This window comes from Pseudophryne corroboree, chromosome 12 (genome assembly GCF_028390025.1).
Source record: "Pseudophryne corroboree isolate aPseCor3 chromosome 12, aPseCor3.hap2, whole genome shotgun sequence".
NCBI classification, from domain to species: Eukaryota; Metazoa; Chordata; class Amphibia; order Anura; family Myobatrachidae; genus Pseudophryne; species Pseudophryne corroboree.
This window is the reverse complement of record NC_086455.1, coordinates 17,677,224-17,697,840: the sequence shown is the minus strand read 5'-3', so window position 1 is coordinate 17,697,840 and position 20,617 is coordinate 17,677,224. Positions and strand designations below refer to the sequence as shown.

General features: G+C 47.3%; 1 protein-coding gene across 3 annotated transcripts in view; it reads left to right on the top strand.

Moving 5' to 3' along the window:
* Positions 1-20,617, top strand: part of INSRR (insulin receptor related receptor) — a 91,414-nt gene that overhangs the window by 25,145 nt on the left and 45,652 nt on the right. The window lies entirely within an intron of this gene.

Below are 20,617 nucleotides of genomic sequence, written 5' to 3'. Positions count from 1 at the left end.
TGGGGAGGTGTGTATTTTTTAATAAAACCTGGCTACAAGCAGACAGTGAGACATATAAAGAGGGCGGCAGAGCTCCGGCATGTGTCGGCTGTCAGTGTCTCCTCTGGCCTGCCCTGCTCCCTACCTAGTCTCTGACTCAGTGTGCGCCCCCTCTGCTTCACCTCCTCCTGCTCTGCAGCTGCCAATACAGGGTGGAGGTAGGGGTCAGGCACGCGATCCACCAGAGCCACCCGTGCTACACCTGTGCTATACAGGGGGCCCATATGGTGACAGGGAGAGCAGTAGCATGACTGGAAGAGGGAAATGGAGGCAGCAGGATGACAAAGGGTAAGAGTTACAATATATAGTGGAAGGAGCGGGTTTCCCCCAGCAGCACAGAGTAAAGGGGGAAGGTAAGTTTAGGCTGCAGGGGGAGGGTTAATGTCCCCCTTTCGGGATTCTCACTGTTTGGATGCAGCCGCCATTTTGAACCCAACCCATCCAATTATTAGTATTTGATATTGCCAATTACTTTGCCCCGTTTTCCTTGAAAATACATCTGGTCCGCGATAAGCTGCAGACCTATGTATTTTCGCAGCACTTATGGCGGCAAAAATAGTTATTTATAACCAAGCGAAACCAATCCCTGATAAGTACGTGCTATCGGGGCTAATAGAATAGTCCCCGGCGAACCAGTTACCCGCTGTAAACTACCACGGCTAATTGGATACCCCCTAAGACCACAACAAGTAAAGTGGTCATCACAGAACTTTTTTTTAAATATTAGTGTTTTAATTGCCTCATGGTATAATAAATGTGAATATGGTGAATGTTTAACATTATAGTGAAAGCTATGTAGAAGCAACTATTTACAGGATATATATATGTGTGTATTGTGAGGTGCAGCTAGGGGAGGCAGAGTCTCACCTGTCATAGGGTCTAACTCTAATTCAGACCTGATCGCAGCAGCAAATTTGTTTAGCTAGTGCAGAGAGAGTTAGATTTGGGTGGGTTATTTTGTTTCTGTGCAGGGTAAATACTGGCTGCTTTATTTTTACACTGCAATTTAGATTTCAGATTGAACACACCCCACCCAAATCTAACTCTCTCTGCACATGTTACATCTGCCCCCCCCCCCCCCCCCCAGCAGTGCACATGGATGGTCATTCCGAGTTGTTCGCTCGTTGCCGATTTTCTCTATATTGCGATTAGTCGCTTACTGCGCATGCGCAATGTTCGCAGAGAGCATGCGCTTAGTTATTTTACTCAAAAGTTAGGTATTTTACTCACGGCATTACAAGGTTTTTTCTTCGTTCTGGTGATCGTAGTGTTTTTGACAGGAAGTGGGTGTTTCTGGGCGGAAACTGCCCGTTTTCTGGGAATGTGTGAAAAAACGCAGCCGTTTCTGGGAAAAACGCGGGAGTAACGGGGTAGTGTCTGGGTGAACGCTGGGTGTGTTTGTGACGTCAAACCAGGAACGAAACTGACTGAACTGATCGCAGTGGCAGAGTAAGTCTCGAGCTACTCAGAAACTGCAAAGAAATTTCTATTCGCAATTTTGCGAATCTTTCGTTCGCAATTCTGCTAAGCTAAGATTCACTCCCAGTAGGCGGCGGCTTAGCGTGTGCAATGCTGCTAAAAGCAGCTAGCGAGCGAACAACTCGGAATGAGGGCCATAGTTTTGCCCATTAGCTAACAAATTTACTGCTGCGATCAGGTCGGAATTAGGCCCACACTACAGTATACTACAATTTTTTTTTTTTACTATAAAAATCATTAGACTAATACAAATAAGTTGTTTATAACTTATAAATATCGTCTTTGTATTTATTCTAATATTTTTTTATAATCAAAACTAGCGCTGTGCGCCGCCACTTCTCACGTGTTTTGTTTTTTAATTTGTGTATTTTATTTTTCAAATAAATTTTAATTCAAACAGCTAAGATCACATAATTTGGGCCTTTTATTTTGTTCTTACAGTAATTTCCAGTTGCGTCTAACCACCTCACAGCTCACCTTGGGTTTGGTATGAATCGCCACCGCACGGAATGCCGAATGTCTGTATACTGACAGCGGCATCCCGAGAGGTATAATGCCGGCAGAGGGGCGAGCGCAACTAAGCCCCTTGTGAGCTCGCCTTGCTTTGGGCTCGGTGGTGAGCTTTGCTCCCACAGGTTCTGTTCACCCATCGGGGGAAATCGCCTACCTCGCCGGTATACCGGCGGCGGTATGGTGTCCCCATCGGGATCCCGGCGTCTGTATTGTAGCCACCAGGATCCCGACGATCGGAATACTAACCGCATACCCTCACAATATTTTTTTCATCCAGTTTAGGCCAAACGTTTGCACTGATGTAGATGGATGGCTAAGCGACAGCAGTGGGCAGGCGGCACAAACATGTGGCACTTACACTTCCAACATGGCACCTCTAGGACACAGAATGGCACTGCAGTGGCAGACAGGGGGGCAGTTTAATAAACTAAAGAACCTCAAAGAAAGTAACCAAGAAAGCCTTCATTAATGAAGAACTAGCCCAGAGGCCTGAGGGAGGTGGGAGTAGTGTATGGAGTGGAAAGCAGGGGAAGGAAGGAAGGATTGATTTGTAAGGTACTTTAATTGTTTGATTACAAAAATGTAAATCAATGGTGGCATTGGGGTCCGTGTTAATTATTGAAGATGCTTTTCTTCTTTTGTGGCATTTTTTCTCCTCTGTTGCTTTAAAAGAAAGAATGGTTAGTTAGTTGGTTGGCAATTCCTCGCCTGTACTGGGAGGTTAAAAAAACGATACCTACTTATTGACCTACAAAATGGCATTGTACCCACTATCCACTTAACTACAGATATGTGGACAAAAGGTACTGGTCAAACTAAACCTGGGCACCCACTGGGCTCCACCATCAGACCTTGGCCTGGTTAATTAGTACACCCCACCTCCCCAGTGCCACTGGATGTCTTAGCAAGTTAGCTTACCCTGCCAAGACTCTCCTGAAGATCTGTCATTTCCAACAATGCATGTAACCAGGGCAGATTCTAGACCTTGTGGCGCCCAGGGCGAAAGTTTCCTTTGGATGGCTTGGATTCCCTAGGATCACGGTAGTTCGGGTGGTCTCGGTATACAGTATGTGTAAATCTGGCTCTGATACTAGCCATTGCCGCCCCAACCGTTGACCTCATCACACGTCACGTGTGTGTATGTAACTAGCCAATGGGAGTCTGGGGGCGGGTTATACAGGAAGGAGAAGCTGAGAGCTGCTTCTCAGCCAATGCGGCGGTGGCTGTGAAATACGCAGCTAGGCAGCCAGCCAGCATGCGTTTTATAACCAACAGTAAAGGTACTATAAAGCTTATACAGGGAATCCGCTAACATCAGGGGAGAGGGTGGGGCCTAATGGTGCAACTAGACTGGCCCCGCCCCCATCACAGCCCACCTGCATCTCCTCCTCTGCGGGCATCTCCCGGAGCAGAATCATCCATAGTAGGCGATTTAGAACTGCACATGCGAAGACGGATCAAAGCTACAAGGTTTCCTGTGCATGCCGGAATTCCGTTTGAATAATACGCGATAGATCGCAGACCACATGCTTGTAAGAATGAGCAATAGGTTGTTGATGCATTATCTAGTGTTTTCTATAAAATTATAGCTAGATGCTGATTAGTTGCTATTGGCAACGTCTCCTCTTTAAAAGATTTGATATATCTCCTGCCTAGGGGCCTCTTTATAAAGAAAGCGATAAATGTCCAGGTGAAGCCCAACACCTGTACTCTAGCCGCTAATAGTAGCACATAGATTGTAAGCTTACGAGCAGGGCCCTCCTACCTCTGTGTCTGTCTGTCTTTGCCCAGTTTTGTTCTATAACTGTTGTTCTAATTGTAAAGCGCAATGGAATATGCTGCGCTATATAAGAAACGGTTAATAAATAAATACGCACTGGGAGATGGGGGTGCACATAGATCCATCTTTGCACCCCTGGAGGTTTATCCATAGGAAATGTGTGCCAATAGCATGTGAGGATGGCGTTACCTACTGTAGTCTAGGTCTGAAAAACCTGTATGACTGAATCCTGAGGTTGGTTGTCTGCATGGCCAGAGAGTCTCTTGTGGTCTCTGACACACCATGCCATAGTAAATGTACCCCTTGTCCTCACACAAGATGTTCCTTTGCTTTAGGCTATTGGATGTGGCTTTTAAAATGCTGCGGTATCGCAGTAGGGTGCTGAAGGTTAAACCATGGTTCCATTGTTGCTCTAGAATCATTATGGCTGTCGGTGCATACATAGGGGATAACGCATGCAGCTATAGAATAGGGGGGCAGATGTATTAACCTGGAGAAGGCATAAGGAAGTGATAAACCAGTGATATGTGGAAGTTGATAATGCACCAGCCAATCAGCTCCAATATGTAAATTAACAGTTAGGATCTGATTGGCTGGTGCCTTTATCACCTTGCACATATCACTGGTTTATCACTTCCTTATGCCTTCTCCAGGTTAATACATCTGCCCCAGGGTTCAGTATGAATCACCGTCGCACGGGATGCCGCATGTCAGTATATCGGCATCGCGATCGGTGGAATGCCAGCAGGGAGTGAGCGCTGTGGGTTTGGTGGCGAGCGAAGGTTCTATTCTCCCTCTATGGGTGTCGTGGACACCCATAGTCGGGGGAATTGCCTCCCTCACCAGTATATTGGCGGCGGTATGGTGCCCCAGTCGGGAACCCGGCGTCTGTATTGTGACCGCTGGGATCCCGGCGATCACTATGCTAGCCGCATACCATGGAATACAAGGGCTATCCATATCAGAGGTTCTCAAACTCGGTCCTCAGGACCCCACACGGTGCATGTTTTGCAGGTCTCCTCACAGAATCACAAGTGAAATAATTAGCTCCACCTGTGAACCTTTTAAAATGTGTCAGTGAGTAATTAATACACCTGTGCACCTGCTGGGTTACCTGCAAAACATGCACTGTGTGGGCTTCCGAGGACCGAGTTTGAGAACCTCTGATCTATATCGTGCATTATGTGATATAATCCTACTTGGATACTCCTGCGGACCATCCGGGAGGCTTGTGAAAATCGTGCGACGCTCCTGGATTCCCGGCAGAGTCCTCCTCTGTTCTTGCTGTTAGAATATTCTGTCACACTTATTAAAAATAAAAAATGGAAGTTATTTATATAGTTTATACATATTATGCAGCGTTTTTACAGATGGTTTTTAATAATACGCAACACTTCCTGCCCCAGTAGAGCCTCCATTCTTTATTCCCTGCACACTAGGGAGAACGTTTGTTGTCCCTAGCCAGTAAACTACCAGTACATCTTGAGTTTTGCATTAAGCACTAAACACATTTTCCAAAATGTGTGTGTAATATGAAGGGCCTAAGATATTATATACATGTACACGTGTGTACAGTACAGTACAGTATGTATGTGTTTTACAATCGCCCCTCCTCTCCTGCACTTGCTCCCCCCTTACCGGTGTTCTTCCGTCTGCATTTAATGTCTGAGCTTAGACATGTCTGTGTAACAGTACAGCTTTCCATGCCCTCGGACTGCCTACGTTTTGTAGTGTTAGGCACGTAATAACGGTGGCTGGAAGCATTTCTCGTATGGGTGACCTTGACTATTCCGCCTAGCAATAAGGTGGATTGCATTTTAATTCCACACTTAGAGCAGAAAGTATGTAACCTCGCTCTGTTTATGCTAATGCTAGGAACACACTGAGTCTGATCTGTGGATTTCCTTCTCTTCTAACTTTTTCTGAGATCATCTCGAAGAGTAATTGATTATTCTGGAAAATAGTTTTCTCTATCGTCCTAAGTGGATGCTGGGGTTCCTGAAAGGACCATGGGGAATAGCGGCTCCGCAGGAGACAGGGCACAAAAAAGTAAAGCTTTTACCAGATCAGGTGGTGTGCACTGGCTCCTCCCCCTATGACCCTCCTCCAGACTCCAGTTAGATTTTGTGCCCGAACGAGAAGGGTGCAATCTAGGTGGCTCTCCTAAAGAGCTGCTTAGAGAAAGTTTAGCTTAGGTTTTTTACTTTACAGTGAGTCCTGCTGGCAACAGGATCACTGCAACGAGGGACTTAGGGGAGAAGTAGTGAACTCACCTGCGTGCAGAGTGGATTTGCTGCTTGGCTACTGGACACTAGCTCCAGAGGGACGATCACAGGTACAGCCTGGATGGTCACCGGAGCCGCGCCGCCGGCCCCCTTGCAGACGCTGAAGAGAGAAGAGGTCCAAAATCGGCGGCTGAAGACTCCTGAGTCTTCATAAAGGTAGCGCACAGCACTGCAGCTGTGCGCCATTTTCCTCTCAGCACACTTCACACAACAGTCACTGAGGGTGCAGAGCGCTGGGGGGGGCGCTCTGAGAGGCAAATAAAAACCTTATTAGAGGCAAAAAATACCTCACATATAGCCCACAGAGGCTATATGGAGATATTTAACCCCTGCCTAACTTCAAAAATAGCGGGAGACGAGCCCGCCGTAAAAGGGGCGGGGCCTATCTCCTCAGCACACAGCGCCATTTTCTCTCACAGAAAAGCTGGAGAGAAGGCTCCCAGGCTCTCCCCTGCACTGCACTACAGAAACAGGGTTAAAACAGAGAGGGGGGGCACTGATTTTGGCGATATTGTATATATATAAAAGATGCTATAAGGGAGAAACACTTATATAAGGTTGTCCCTATATAATTATAGCGTTTTTGGTGTGTGCTGGCAGACTCTCCCTCTGTCTCCCCAAAGGGCTAGTGGGTCCTGTCCTCTGTCAGAGCATTCCCGGTGTGTGTGCTGTGTGTCGGCACGTGTGTGTCGACATGTATGAGGACGATGTTGGTGAGGAGGCGGAGAAATTGCCTGTAATGGTGATGTCACTCTCTAGGGAGTCGACACCGGAATGGATGGCTTATTTAGAGAATTACGTGAGAATGTCAACACGCTGCAAGGTCGGTTGACGACATGAGACGGCCGACAATCTATTAGGACTGGTCCAGGCGTCTCAGAAACACCGTCAGGGGTTTTAAAAACGCCCATTTACCTCAGTCGGTCGACACAGACACAGACACGGACACTGAATACAGTGTCGACGGTGAATAAACAAACGTATTTCTCATTAGGGCCACACGTTAAGGGCAATGAAGGAGGTGTTACGTGTTTCTGATACTACAAGTACCACAAGAAAGGGTATTATGTGGGAGTGGAAAAAACTACCTGTAGTTTTTCCTGAATCAGATAAAATAAAATGAAGTGTGTGATGATGCGTAGGGTTACCCCGATAGCAAATATTGGCGTTATACCCTTTCCCGCCAGAAATTAGGGTACGTTGGGAAACACCCCTTAGGGTGATAAGGCGCTCACACGCTTATCAAGTGGCGTTACCGTCTCCAGATACGGCCGCCCTCAAGGAGCCAGCTGATAGGAAGCTGGAAAAATATCCTAAAAAGTATATACACACATACGGTGGTTATACTGCGACCAGCGATCGCCATCAGCCTGGAGATGCAGTGCTGGGTTGGCTTGGTCGGATTCCCTGACTGAAAATATTTTATTCATGTAGAGCATTTAATAGGATGCATTCTATATATATGTATGTGAGATGCACAGAGGGATATTTGCTCTCTGGCATCAAGATAAGTGCGTTGTCCATATCTCCCAGAAGATGTCAGGGACACGACAGTGGTCAGGTGATACAGATCCCATACGGCAGATGGAAGTATTGCTGTATAAAGGGAAGGAGTTATTTGGGGGTCGGTCCATCGGACCTGGGGACCACAGCAACAGCTGGGAAATCCAACCTTTTTTACCCCAAGTTACATCTCAGCTAAAAAAGACACCGTCTTTTCAGCCTCAATCTTTCCTTTCCCATGAGGGCATGCAGGCAAAAGGCCAGTCATATCTGCCCAGACATAGAGGTAAGGGAAGTAGACTGCAGCAGGCAGCCCTTTCCCAGGAAAAGAAGCCCTCCACCGCGTCTGCCAAGTCCTCAGCATGACGCTGGGGCCGTGCAAGCGGACTCAAGGTGGGGGGGTAGTCTCAAGAGTCTCAGGGCGCAGTGGGATCACTCGCAAGTTGACCCCTAGATCGTACGAGTATTATCCCAGGGGTAAAGATTGGAGAGTCGAGACATCTTCTCCTCGCAGGTTCCTGAAGTCTGCTTTACCAACGGCTCCCTCCGACAGGGAGGCAGCATTGGAAACAATTCACAAGCTGTATATCCAGCAGGTGATAATCAAAGTACCCCTCCTACGACAAGGAAAAGGGTATTATTTTTCCACACTATATTGTGGTACTGAAGCCAGACGGCTTGGTGACACATAGTCTAAATCTAAAATGTTTTGAACACTTACATAAAAGGTTCAAATCGAGATAAAGTCACTCAGAGCAGTGATAGCGAACCGGAAAAAAGGGGACTATATGGTGTCCCTGGACATCAAGGATTACCTCCATGTCCAAATTTTGTCCTTCTCATCAAGGGTACCTCTGGTTCGTGGTACAGAACTGTCAATATCAGTTTCAGACGATGCCGTTTGAATTATCCACGGCACCCCGGGCCTTTTTACCAAGGTAATGGCCGAAAAGATGTTTCTTCAAAGAAAAAAGGCATCTAAATTATCCCTTACTTGCACGACCTAAAAAGGGCAAGTTCCAGAGAACAGTTGGAGGTCGGAAGAGCACTATCTAAAGTAGTTCTTCGACGGCACGACTGGATTCTAAATATTCCAAGAATCGCAGCTGTTTTCCGACGATACGTCTGCTGTTCCTAGGGATGATTCTGGACACGGTTCAGAAAAAGGTTTTTCTTCCCGAGGAAAAAGCCAAGGAGTTATCCGACCTGTCAGGAACCTCCTAAAACCAGGAAAGGTGTCTGTACATCAATGCACAAGAGTCCTGGGAAAAATGGTGGCTTTTTACGAAGCAATTCCATTCGGCAGATTCCATGCAAGAATTTTCCAAAGGGATCTGTTGGACAAATGGTCAGGGTCGCATCCTCAGATGCACCTGCGAATAACCCTGTCGCCAAGGACAAGGGTATATCTTCTGTGGTGGTTGCAAAAGGCTCATCTATTGGAGGGCCGCAGATTCGGCATACAGGATTTGATCCTGGTGACCTCGGACGCCAGCCTGAGAGGTTGGGGAGCAGTCACACAAGGAAGAAACTTCCAGGGGGTATGGACGAACCTGGAAAAGTCTCTTCACATAAACATTCTGGTACTAAGAGCAATCTAAAATGCTCTAAGCCAGGCGGAACCACTCCTGCAAGGAAAACCGGTGTTGATTCAGTCGGACAACATCACGGCGGTCGCCCATGTAAACAGACAGGGCGGCACAAGAAGCAGGAGTGCAATGGCAGAAGCTGCCAAGATTCTTCGCTGGGCGGAGAATCACGTAATAGCACTGTCAGCAGTGTTCTTCCCGGGCGTGGACAACTGGGAAGCAGACTTCCTCAGCAGACACGATATTCACCCGGGAGAGGGGGGTCTTCATCCAGAAGTCTTCCACATGCTAATAAACTGTTGGGAAAGACCAATGGTAGACATGATGGCGTCTCGCCTCAACAAGAAACTGGACAAGTATTGCGCCAGGTCAAGAGATCCACAGGCAATAGCTGTGGACGCACTGGTAACACCTTGGGTGTACAAATCAGTATATGTGTTTCCTCCTCTGCCTCTCATACCAAAGGTATTGAAGATTATACGGTGAGGAGGAGTAAGAACAATACTAGTGGCTCCGGATTGGCCAAGAAGGACTTGGTACCCGGAACTTCAAGAGTTGGTCACGGACGACCCGTGCCCTCTACTTCTGAGAAGGGACCTGCTACAACAGGGTCCCTGTCTCTTTCAAGACTTACCGCGGCTGCGTTTGACGGCATGGCGGTTGAACGCCAGATCCTAAAAGGGAAAGGCATTCCAGAAGAAGTCATTCCTACCTTGATTAAGGCAAGGAAGGAAGTCACCGCGAAACATTATCACCGCATTTGGCGAAAATATGTCGCGTGGTGCGAGGATCGGAGTGTTCCGACGGAGGAATTTCAACTGGGTCGTTTCCTACATTTCCTACAATCAGGATTGTCTATGGGTCTCAAATTGAGATCTATTAAGGTTCAAATTTCGGCCCTGTCAATATTCTTCCAAAAAGAATTGGCCTCAGTTCCTGAGGTACAGACTTTTGTTAAAGGAGTACTGCATATACAGCCTCCTGTGGTGCCTCCGGTGGCACCGTGGGATCTAAATGTAGTTTTAGATTTCCTCAAATCCCATTGGTTTGAACCATTGAAAAAGGTGGATTTTAAATATCTCACATGGAAAGTGACTATGTTACTGGCCCTGGCTTCCGCCAGGAGAGTATCTAAATTGGCGGCTTTATCTTATAAAAGCCCTTATCTAATCTTCCATTCGGATAGGGCAGAACTGAGGACTCGTCCGCATTTTCTCCCTAAGGTGGTATCAGCGTTTCACCTGAACCAACCTATTGTGGTGCCTGCGGCCACTGGCGACTTGGAGGACTCCAAGTTGTTGGACGTTGTCAGAGCCTTAAAAATATACATTTCAAGGACGGCTGAAGTCAGAAAATCTGACTCGCTGTTGATACTATATGCACCCAACAAGTTGGGTGCCCCTGCTTCTAAGCAGACGATTGCTCGTTGGATTTGTAACACAATTCAACTTGCTCATTCTGTGGCAGGCCTGCCACAGCCTAAATCTGTTAAGGCCCATTCCACAAGGAAGGTGGGCTCATCTTGGGCGGCTGCCCGAGGGGTCTCGGCATTACAATTCTGTCGAGCAGCTACGTGGTCGGGGGAAAACACGTTTGTAAAATTCTACAAATTTGATACCCTGGCAAAAGAGGACTTGGAATTCTCTCATTCGGTGCTGCAGAGTCATCCGCACTCTCCCGCCCGTTTGGGAGCTTTGGTATAATCCCCATGGTCCTTTCAGGAACCCCAGCATCCACTTAGGACGATAGAGAAAATAAGAATTTACTTACCGATAATTCTATTTCTCGGAGTCCGTAGTGGATGCTGGGCGCCCATCCCAAGTGCGGATTATCTGCAATACTGTACATAGTTATTGTTAACAAATTCGGGTTATATTGTTAAGGAGCCATCTTTAAGAGGCTCTTTCTGTTATCATACTGTTAACTGGGTTTAGATCACAAGTTGTACGGTGTGATTGGTGTGGCTGGTATGAGTCTTACCCGGGATTCAAATTGCCTCCCTTATTGTGTACGCTCGTCCGGGCACAGTACCTAACTGGAGTCTGGAGGAGGGTCATAGGGGGAGGAGCCAGTGCACACCACCTGATCTGGTAAAAGCTTTACTTTTTTGTGCCCTGTCTCCTGCGGAGCCGCTATTCCCCATGGTCCTTTCAGGAACCCCAGCATCCACTACGGACTCCGAGAAATAGAATTATCGGTAAGTAAATTCTTATTTTTTTTTTTTTTATATCACAGACAAAGCAATTTCTTTATATATTCTACCACGCTGCAAGGGGCAGTGCGGGCTCAGATCTGTGGGGTATTACACCTCTGTCTCAGTCATGCCAGCCAGCTCAGACCCATGCATTATGCACCTGACTAACACCTCCCCCCCCCAATTCCCCTCACAATATCCCAGGCAATGACCCATGGTAACTATATACACTCTGCTTTCCAGGAGTCCTCTTCCCACCGCCCTGTGTTATGTGGAAAAGTCCCAAATCAAGGTCTCTGTCCTGCCCCTTCTTATCTCCCGCTGCCCCGCTCTCATTTTCCCATCCCTCCATATTGCTCTCATTGGCCCCTATTCATCAGTATCTCTTTCATTCGCCACATTCCTCCATATTGCTCTCATTTTCCTATCCCTCCATATTGCTCTCATTTTCCTATCTTTCCATATCACTCTCATTGCCCCTCATCCCTCCATATGTCTCTCCTTTTCCTATCCTCCCATATTTCTCTAATTCGCCCCATCTGTCCATATTGCTCTCATTTTCCCATCCCTCCATATTGCTCTCATTTTCCCATCCCTCCATATTGCTCTCATTTTCCCATCCCTCCATATTGCTCTCATTTTCCCATCCCTCCATATCACTCTCATTGCCCCTCATCCCTCCATATTGCTCTCATTTTCCCATCCCTCCATATTGCTCTCATTTTCCTATCTTTCCATATCACTCTCATTGCCCCTCATCCCTCCATATGTCTCTCCTTTTCCTATCCTCCCATATTTCTCTCATTCGCCCCATCTGTCCATATTGCTCTCATTTTCCCATCCCTCCATATTGCTCTCATTTTCCCATCCCTCCATATTGCTCTCATTTTCCCATCCCTCTATCACTCTCATTGCCCCTCATCCCTCCATATGTCTCTCCTTTTCCTATCCTCCCATATTTCTCTCATTCGCCCCATCTGTCCATATTGCTCTCATTTTCCCATCCCTCCATATTGCTCTCATTTTCCCATCCCTCCATATTGCTCTCATTTTCCTATCCCTCCATATTGCTCTCATTTTCCCATCCCTCCATATCACTCTCATTGCCCCTCATCCCTCCATATTGCTCTCATTTTCCCATCCCTCCATATTGCTCTCATTTTCCCATCCCTCCATATTGCTCTCATTTTCCCATCCCTCCATATTGCTCTCATTTTCCCATCCCTCCATATTGCTCTCATTTTCCCATCCCTCCATATTGCTCTCATTTTCCCATCCCTCCATATTGCTCTCATTTCCTCCATCCCTCCATATTGCTCTCATTTTCCCATCCCTCCATATTGCTCTCATTTTCCCATCCCTCCATATTGCTCTCATTTTCCCATCCCTCCATATTGCTCTCATTTTCCCATCCCTCCATATCACTCTCATTGCCCCTCATCCCTCCATATGTCTCTCCTTTTCCTATCCTCCCATATTTCTCTCATTCGCCCCATCTGTCCATATTGCTCTCATTTTTCCTGTCTCCCCATATTGCTTTCATTGCCCCCCCCATCCCTCTATATAGCTCACACTGACCCTAATCTCTATTTCGCTTGTGCTGACCCTAATCCCTCTGTATCACTCTTGTTGCCCCTCATGCCTCTATTTCGCTCTCGCTGCCCTCCATCCCTCCATATCGGTCTCGCTGCCCCCTTGTGTTCCATTAAAAACATACCTCTTACTGACAGGCTGCGTTCTCCTATCTGGTTCAGTATCACATAGGAAATGTGCGAAGACCTTTCCTCTCTAAGAGTGAGGTTGTGGCAAACTGTAACTAGGGGTGTGAAAGCGGTACCGCCACCCAGGGCGCAACACCGAGGAAGCAGCACCTCGCTGTGCAGGTGGCACAAGTATTTGGTTTGCAGGGTGTCTGGATTGGCACCCTGTAGCCGAGGTAGCCCCCTCACATGTACAGAAGGTGGCATTAGTGCTGGTCTTCTGTACGGGGGTAGTGGCTGATGTCTCTCAGATCACATACACAGCACTCTGAGGAGACATATTAGATGATAAATCTCTGTAAACCTCCCCTACTCCCCCCACCCCACCCACACACACATCCTGTGTCTGGTCACCAGCATCACCGTTAAACCTCCCTAGTTTGCCCCAGCCTCGGTTGCCTAATGGATGATCATTGATTACTGTAGTGTGACCAATGACGCAGGGCTTGTATTGTACGTGCGCAGTATGGCTCCTGTGCATACGCAGAGTACCGGCCATTGGTACTTTGTACAACTTGAGTCTCTAATCCGTTGTTCTGGTCCGTGCCGATTTCTGCACCTCCTCTCAGAAAGTAGGGCAAAGGACAGTAGACATTGGGCGTGGCCCTGTACTAGAGACCGTTTTCAGTCACAACAGAAACTTATGCAACCAAGATTAATGGAATTGCTACATGTTTGGCAGACTAGGGTTTGTATATTGGGACATTGGTTTATTGGATATGTTTGGCTTGTAAACAGTAAGAAGGACAGTTTATGCCTGGGGGCACGCTACACAGTCTGTGCCACTTTTGCCCGGTTTCCAGTGTATATCTTCTGATTGGTACACTTTGCCAACACTAGAGCCTCTCCTTGCTGGCTGCCTGAAACATGTCTCTGGAGACCATGGAATCTGCCTTGCTATTTCCTTTGTGCATTTCGTTTGTTCAACTTGAGTCAATGTTTAAACACCTAAATCCAATGCTTAGATAATAAAACACACACAAGGTGGTGGTACCACGCTGTCAACAACCCTTTAATATTTTACCTCTGTCAAAGACCTTTTCTCTTTTTTGTTTTCCAAATTTGTGCGAATTACCAGTGACCTCTGTGTGAAAGTGACTATCCTTGATGGGTACACTTACAGCTGTGCTCCAAAAGTAGAATTTGTTTCTCAAAACAGAGAACAGCCCTGTCTGTTATGGGAAAAGCAGAGTAGACGAGCGCAGCCGAACCCGCAACTGTCACAAATAGGACACTGATTTAGACCAGGTCATGTTCTAAGGCAATGTGTAAATTCGATGACGTACTGTGGGCCAACAAAACAAAACTGGCTAAGGGACAAGCTCCTATTTAATATGCGTCATGTAAAAAAGTTGGCCCTGCAAGTCTCTGGGCTGAAAAACATTTTGAAAAAAGTCAGTAAGTTGTTCCTCTATGGCCTGTAACATAAGGTTTAAACCCCAACAGCTTAAATGCCGGCATGTGACTAGGCCAGTGGTTCTCAAACTGTGTGCCGTGGCTCCCTGGGGTTCCTCAGGACACTTGTTGGGGTGCCTTGAATTGGTGGTCCAGGACCAATTCAAATTATTTATGGTCCATGTAATAGCCAAAACCTGTGCTGGTGGCTGCCAAATATAAAATATGTGGACACACAGAATCAAATCTTGCCCCTCCCCACATAACTGAGCCTAAAACAATTTAATTAATTTACACTTTTTTTCCTAAATGTATCAAAAAGAAACTTGTGGTATTGGGGTGCTGTGAAAAAAAAAATCTGAAACTCTAGGGCAGTGGTTCTCAAACTGTGTGCCGTGGCACCCTGGGGTGCCCCAGGACACTTGCTGGAGTGCCCTGAGTTGGTGGTCCGGGACCAATTAAAATTATTTATGGTCAATGTAATAGGCAAAGCCAGTGCTGGTAAATCAAGATAAAATATGTGGACAAACAGAAGTGAACCCTGTCCTTCACCACACACATTTCTCAATAAGAAACATTTGGCCTGGGGGTGCCGTGAAAAAAATCTGATATTCCAGGGTGCCGTGATACAAAAAAGTTTGGGAACACTGGACTAGGCTCTTGACGAACCTGATTCTGCAAACTAAAAGCACAAACGCACGTTTCGCTCCGTGCACTTCAGCACGATATGTGGGACAGCCATCTAACCTCACAGTCGGCGATTAGAACCTTGCTGGGCACTGTGTGGGACACTCACCATCCAATATACGTACCTTTTATTATGCTGTCTGCCTTGCAAGCCAGTGCCAGCGTAACAACAAACGGAAGTTAGCAGAATAAGCTGCCGAGCTAGCTGCTGATAGACTGCAGTATAAAGACTTACGCAAGATGCATCATTAATCACATTAATGCAATGAAATACCCGGCTTATCGGCTTTTATGTTCACTGGCAACTGTCCTGGCGATGCTTTGCCTCGAAGTTTCTGACCCTGTAATTGAAATGCGCTGGTCGATGACCACCTGTGCGCAAGAGACCAATAAAAGAGCAGAATCCTTTGGATCCTTTTACAGGTAATTGTGCTGCAAGTAGCCCATATAGTAGGCTACCATAGGCAATGCCATCTAACGGTGGTGTTTGCTATCAGAGGCATGCTCTGGAAATATTGCTGTCCATAGCTTGCTGCCATATTTCAGCACCATAGAAGTCTATGGGGACTACTGTGCCACGGTACTGCAGCTGAGATCTTCAGTAGGAAACCTGCGGCACTCCAGCTGATGTGGAACTACATGTCCTAGCATGCTCTGACGCGGGCTTGCTGTTAAGACATGCTAAAAGTGTAGCAGAGCATGCTGGGATGTGTAGTTCCACAGCAGCTGCAGGGCCACAGATTTGCCTACCCCAGCCATAGAGATGTGGTAATGCCTTTTGTAAACTTGAAGGACACACTTAATTTCTTCACATACATGAACGTTTCTGCAAGTTCGCCCTTGCTCTGCTCGGAGTGCATGGGGCAACTGTTCTAGGCACTGATCTTTCCACCCAACCACCCGTATTCTCCACAAATATATAACAAGAATGCATTTTCTCTATCGTCCTAGTGGATGCTGGGGTTCCTGAAAGGACCATGGGGAATAGCGGCTCCGCAGGAGACAGGGCACAAAAAGTAAAGCTTTAGGATCAGGTGGTGTGCACTGGCTCCTCCCCCTATGACCCTCCTCCAAGCCAGTTAGATTTTTGTGCCCGGCCGAGAAGGGTGCAATCTAGGTGGCTCTCCTAAAGAGCTGCTTAGGAAAGTTTAGCTTAGGTTTTTTATTTTACAGTGAGTCCTGCTGGCAACAGGATCACTGCAACGAGGGACTTAGGGGAGAAGAAGTGAACTCACCTGCGTGCAGGATGGATTGGCTTCTTGGCTACTGGACATCAGCTCCAGAGGGACGATCACAGGTACAGCCTGGATGGTCACCGGAGCCTTGCCGCCGGCCCCCTTGCAGATGCTGAAGTAAGAAGAGGTCCAGAATCGGCGGCAGAAGACTCCTCAGTCTTCTAAAGGTAGCGCACAGCACTGCAGCTGTGCGCCATTTTCCTCTCAGCACACTTCACACGGCAGTCACTGAGGGTGCAGGGCGCTGGGAGGGGGGCGCCCTGGGAGGCAAATGAATACCTATTTTGGCTAAAAATACCTCACATATAGCCTCCGGAGGCTATATGGAGATATTTAACCCCTGCCAGAATCCGTTAAGAGCGGGAGACGAGACCGCCGAAAAAGGGGCGGGGCCTATCTCCTCAGCACACAGCGCCATTTTCCCTCACAGAAAGGCTGGAGGGAAGGCTCCCAGGCTCTCCCCTGCACTGCACTACAGAAACAGGGTTAAAACAGAGAGGGGGGGCACTAATTTGGCGATATGCTTATATATATATTAAGATGCTATAAGGGAAAACACTTATATAAGGTTGTCCCTATATAATTATAGCGTTTTTGGTGTGTGCTGGCAAACTCTCCCTCTGTCTCTCCAAAGGGCTAGTGGGTCCTGTCCTCTATCAGAGCATTCCCTGTGTGTGTGCTGTGTGTCGGTACGTGTGTGTCGACAGGTAGGAGGACGATGTTGGTGAGGAGGCGGAGCAATTGCCTGTAATGGTGATGTCACTCTCTAGGGAGTCGACACCGGAATGGATGGCTTATTTAGGAAATTACGTGATAATGTCAACACGCTGCAAGGTCGGTTGACGACATGAGACGGCCGACAAACAATTAGTACGGTCCAGACGTCTCAAAAACACCGTCAAGGGTTTTAAAACGCCCGTTTACTTTAGTCGGTCGACACAGACACAGACAGGGACACTGAATCCAGTGTCGACGGTGAATAAACAAACGTATTCCTTATTAGGGCCACACGTTAAAGGCAATGAAGGAGGTGTTACGTATTTCTGATACTACAAGTACCACAAAAGAGGGTATTATGTGGGATGTGAAAAAACTACCATAGTTTTTCCTGAATCAGATAAATTAAATAAAGTGTGTGATGATGCGTGGGTTCCCCCCGATAGAAAATTATGGGCGGTATACCCTTTCCCGCCAGAAGTTAGGGCGCGTTGGGAAACACCCTTTAAGGTGGATAAGGCGCTCACACGCTTATCAAAACAAGTGGCGGTACCGTCTATAGATAGGGCCGTCCTCAAGGACCAGCTGACAAGGCTGGAAAATATAATAAAAAGTATATACACACATACTGGTGTTATACTGCGGCCAGCGATCGCCTCAGCCTGGATGTGCAGAGCTAGGGTGGCTTGGTCGGATTCCCTGACTAAAAATATTGATACCCTTGACAGGGACAGTATTTTATTGACTATAGAGCATTTCTATATATGCGAGATGCACAGAGGGATATTTGCACTCTGGCATCATGAATAAACGCGATGTCCATAACTGCCAGAAGATGTTATGGACACGACAGTGGTCAGGTGATGCAGATTCCAAACGGCACAGTATGGCCGTATACAGGAAGAGGACTTGTTTGGGGTCGGTCCATCGGACCTGGTGGTCACGGCAACTGCTGGAAAATCCACCGTTTTTTACCCTAAGTCACATCTCTGCAGAAAAAGACACCGTCTTTTCAGCCTCAGTCCTCTCGTCCCTATAAGATCATATCTGCCCAGGGATAGAGGAAAGGGAAGAAGACTGCAGCAGGCAGCCCATTCCCAGGAACAGAAGCGTTCCACCGCGTCTGACAAGTTCTCAGCATGGCGCTGAGACCGTACAGGACCCCTGGATCCTACAAGTAGTATCCCGGGGGTACAGATGGGAATGTCGAGACGTTTCCCCTTCGCAGGCTCCTGAAGTCTGCTTTACCAAGTCTCCCTCCGACAAGGAGGTAGTATGGGAAAAAATTCACAAGCTGTATTCCCAGCAGGTGATAATTAAATTACCCCTCCTACTACAGAAAAGGGGTATTATTCCACACTATATTGTGGTACTGAAGCCAGAAGGCTAGGTGAGACTTATTCTAAAAATTTGTTTTTGAACACTTACAAAGGTTCAAATTAAGATGAAGTCACTCAGAGCAGTGATAACGAACCAGGAATAAGGGGACTATATAGTGTCCCGGGACATCAGGGATGCTTACCTCTATGTCCCAAATTTGCCCTTCTCACTAAGGGTACCTCAGGTTCGTGGTGCAGAACTGTCACTATCAGTTTCAGACGCTGCCGTTTGGATTGTCCACGGCACCCTGGGGTCTTTACCAAGGTAATGGCCGAATTGATGATTCTTCTTCGAAGAAAAGGCGTCTTAATTATCCCTTACTTGGACGATCTCCTGATAGGGGCATAGTCCAGGGAACAGTTGGAGGTCGGAGTAGCACTATCTCGGATACTGCTACAATCAGCACGGGTGGATTCTAAATATTCCAAAATCGCAGCTGATCCCGACGACACGTCTGCTGTGCCTAGGGATGATTCTGGACACAGTCCAGAAAAAGGTGTTTCTCCCGGAAGAGAAAGCCAGGGAGTTATCCGAGCAAGTCAGGAACCTCCTAAAAACAGTGCATCATTGCACAAGGGTCCTGGTAAAAATGGTGGCTTCCTACGAAGCAATTCCATTCGGCAGATTTCACGTAAGAACTTTTCAGTGGGATCTGCTGGACAAATGGTCCGGATCGCATCTTCAGATGCATCAGCGGATAACCCAATATCCAAGGACAAGGGTGTCTCTCCTGTGGTGGTTATAGAGTGCTCATCTTCTAGAGGGCAGCAGATTCGGCATTCAGGATTGGATGCTGGTAACCACGGAGCCCAGCCTGAGAGGCTGGGGAGCAGTCACACAAGGAAAAAATTTCCAGGGAGTGTGATCAAGTATGGAGACTTTTCTCCACATAAATATACTGGAGCTAAGGGTAAATTTATAATGCTCTAAGCTTAGCAAGACCTCTGCTTCAAGGTCAGCCGGTATTGATCCAGTGGGAAAAACATCACGGCAGTCGCCCACGTAAACAGACAGGGCGACACAAGAAGCAGGAGGGCAATGGCAGAAACTGCAAGGACTTTTCGCTGGGCGGAAAATCATGTGATAACACTGTCAGCAGTTTTTCATCCCGGGAATGGAAACTGGGAAGCAGACTTCCTCAGCACGACCTCCACCCGGGAGAGTGGAAACTTCATTGAGAAGTTTTTTCCACATGATTGTAAACCGTTGGGAAATACCAAAGGTGGACATGATGGCGTCCCGTCTGAACAAAAAACGGGACCGGTATTGCGCCAGGTCAAGAGACCCTCAGGCAATAGATGTGGACGTTCTGGTAACACCGTGGGTGTACCAGTCGGTGTATGTGTTCCCTCCTCTGCTTCTCATACCTAAGGTGCTGAGAATTATAAGACGTAGAGGAGTAAGAACTATACTCATGGCTCCGGATTGGCCAAGAAGGACTTGGTACCCGGAACTTCAAGAGATGCTTACAGAGGTCTTATGGCCTCTGCCGCTAAGAAGGGACTTGCTTCAGCAAGTACCATGTCTGTTCCAAGACTTACCGCGGCTGCGTTTGTCGGCATGGCGATGGAAAGCCGGATCCTAAGGGAAAAAAGGCATTCCGGAAGAGGTCATTCCTACCCTGGTCAAAGCCAGAAAGGAGGTGACCGCACAACATTATCACCACGTGTGGCGAAAATATGTTGCGTGGTGTGAGGCCAGGAAGGCCCCACAAAGAAATTTCAACTCGGTCGTTTCCTGCATTTCCTGCAAACAGGAGTGTCTATGGGCCTCAAATTGGGGTCCATTAAGGTTCAAATTCGGCCCTGTAAATTTTCTTCCAGAAAGAATTGGCTTCAGTTCCTGAAGTCCAGAAGTTTGTCAAGGGAGTATTGCATATACAAACCCCTTTTTTGTGCCTCCAGTGGCACTGTGGGATCTCAACGTAGTTCTGGGATTCCTCAAATCACATTGGTTTAAAACCAGTCAAATATGTGGATTTGAAGCATCTCACATAAAAAGTGACCATGCTCTTGGCCCTGGCCTGGACCAGGCGAGTGTCAAATTGGTGGTTTTTTCTCA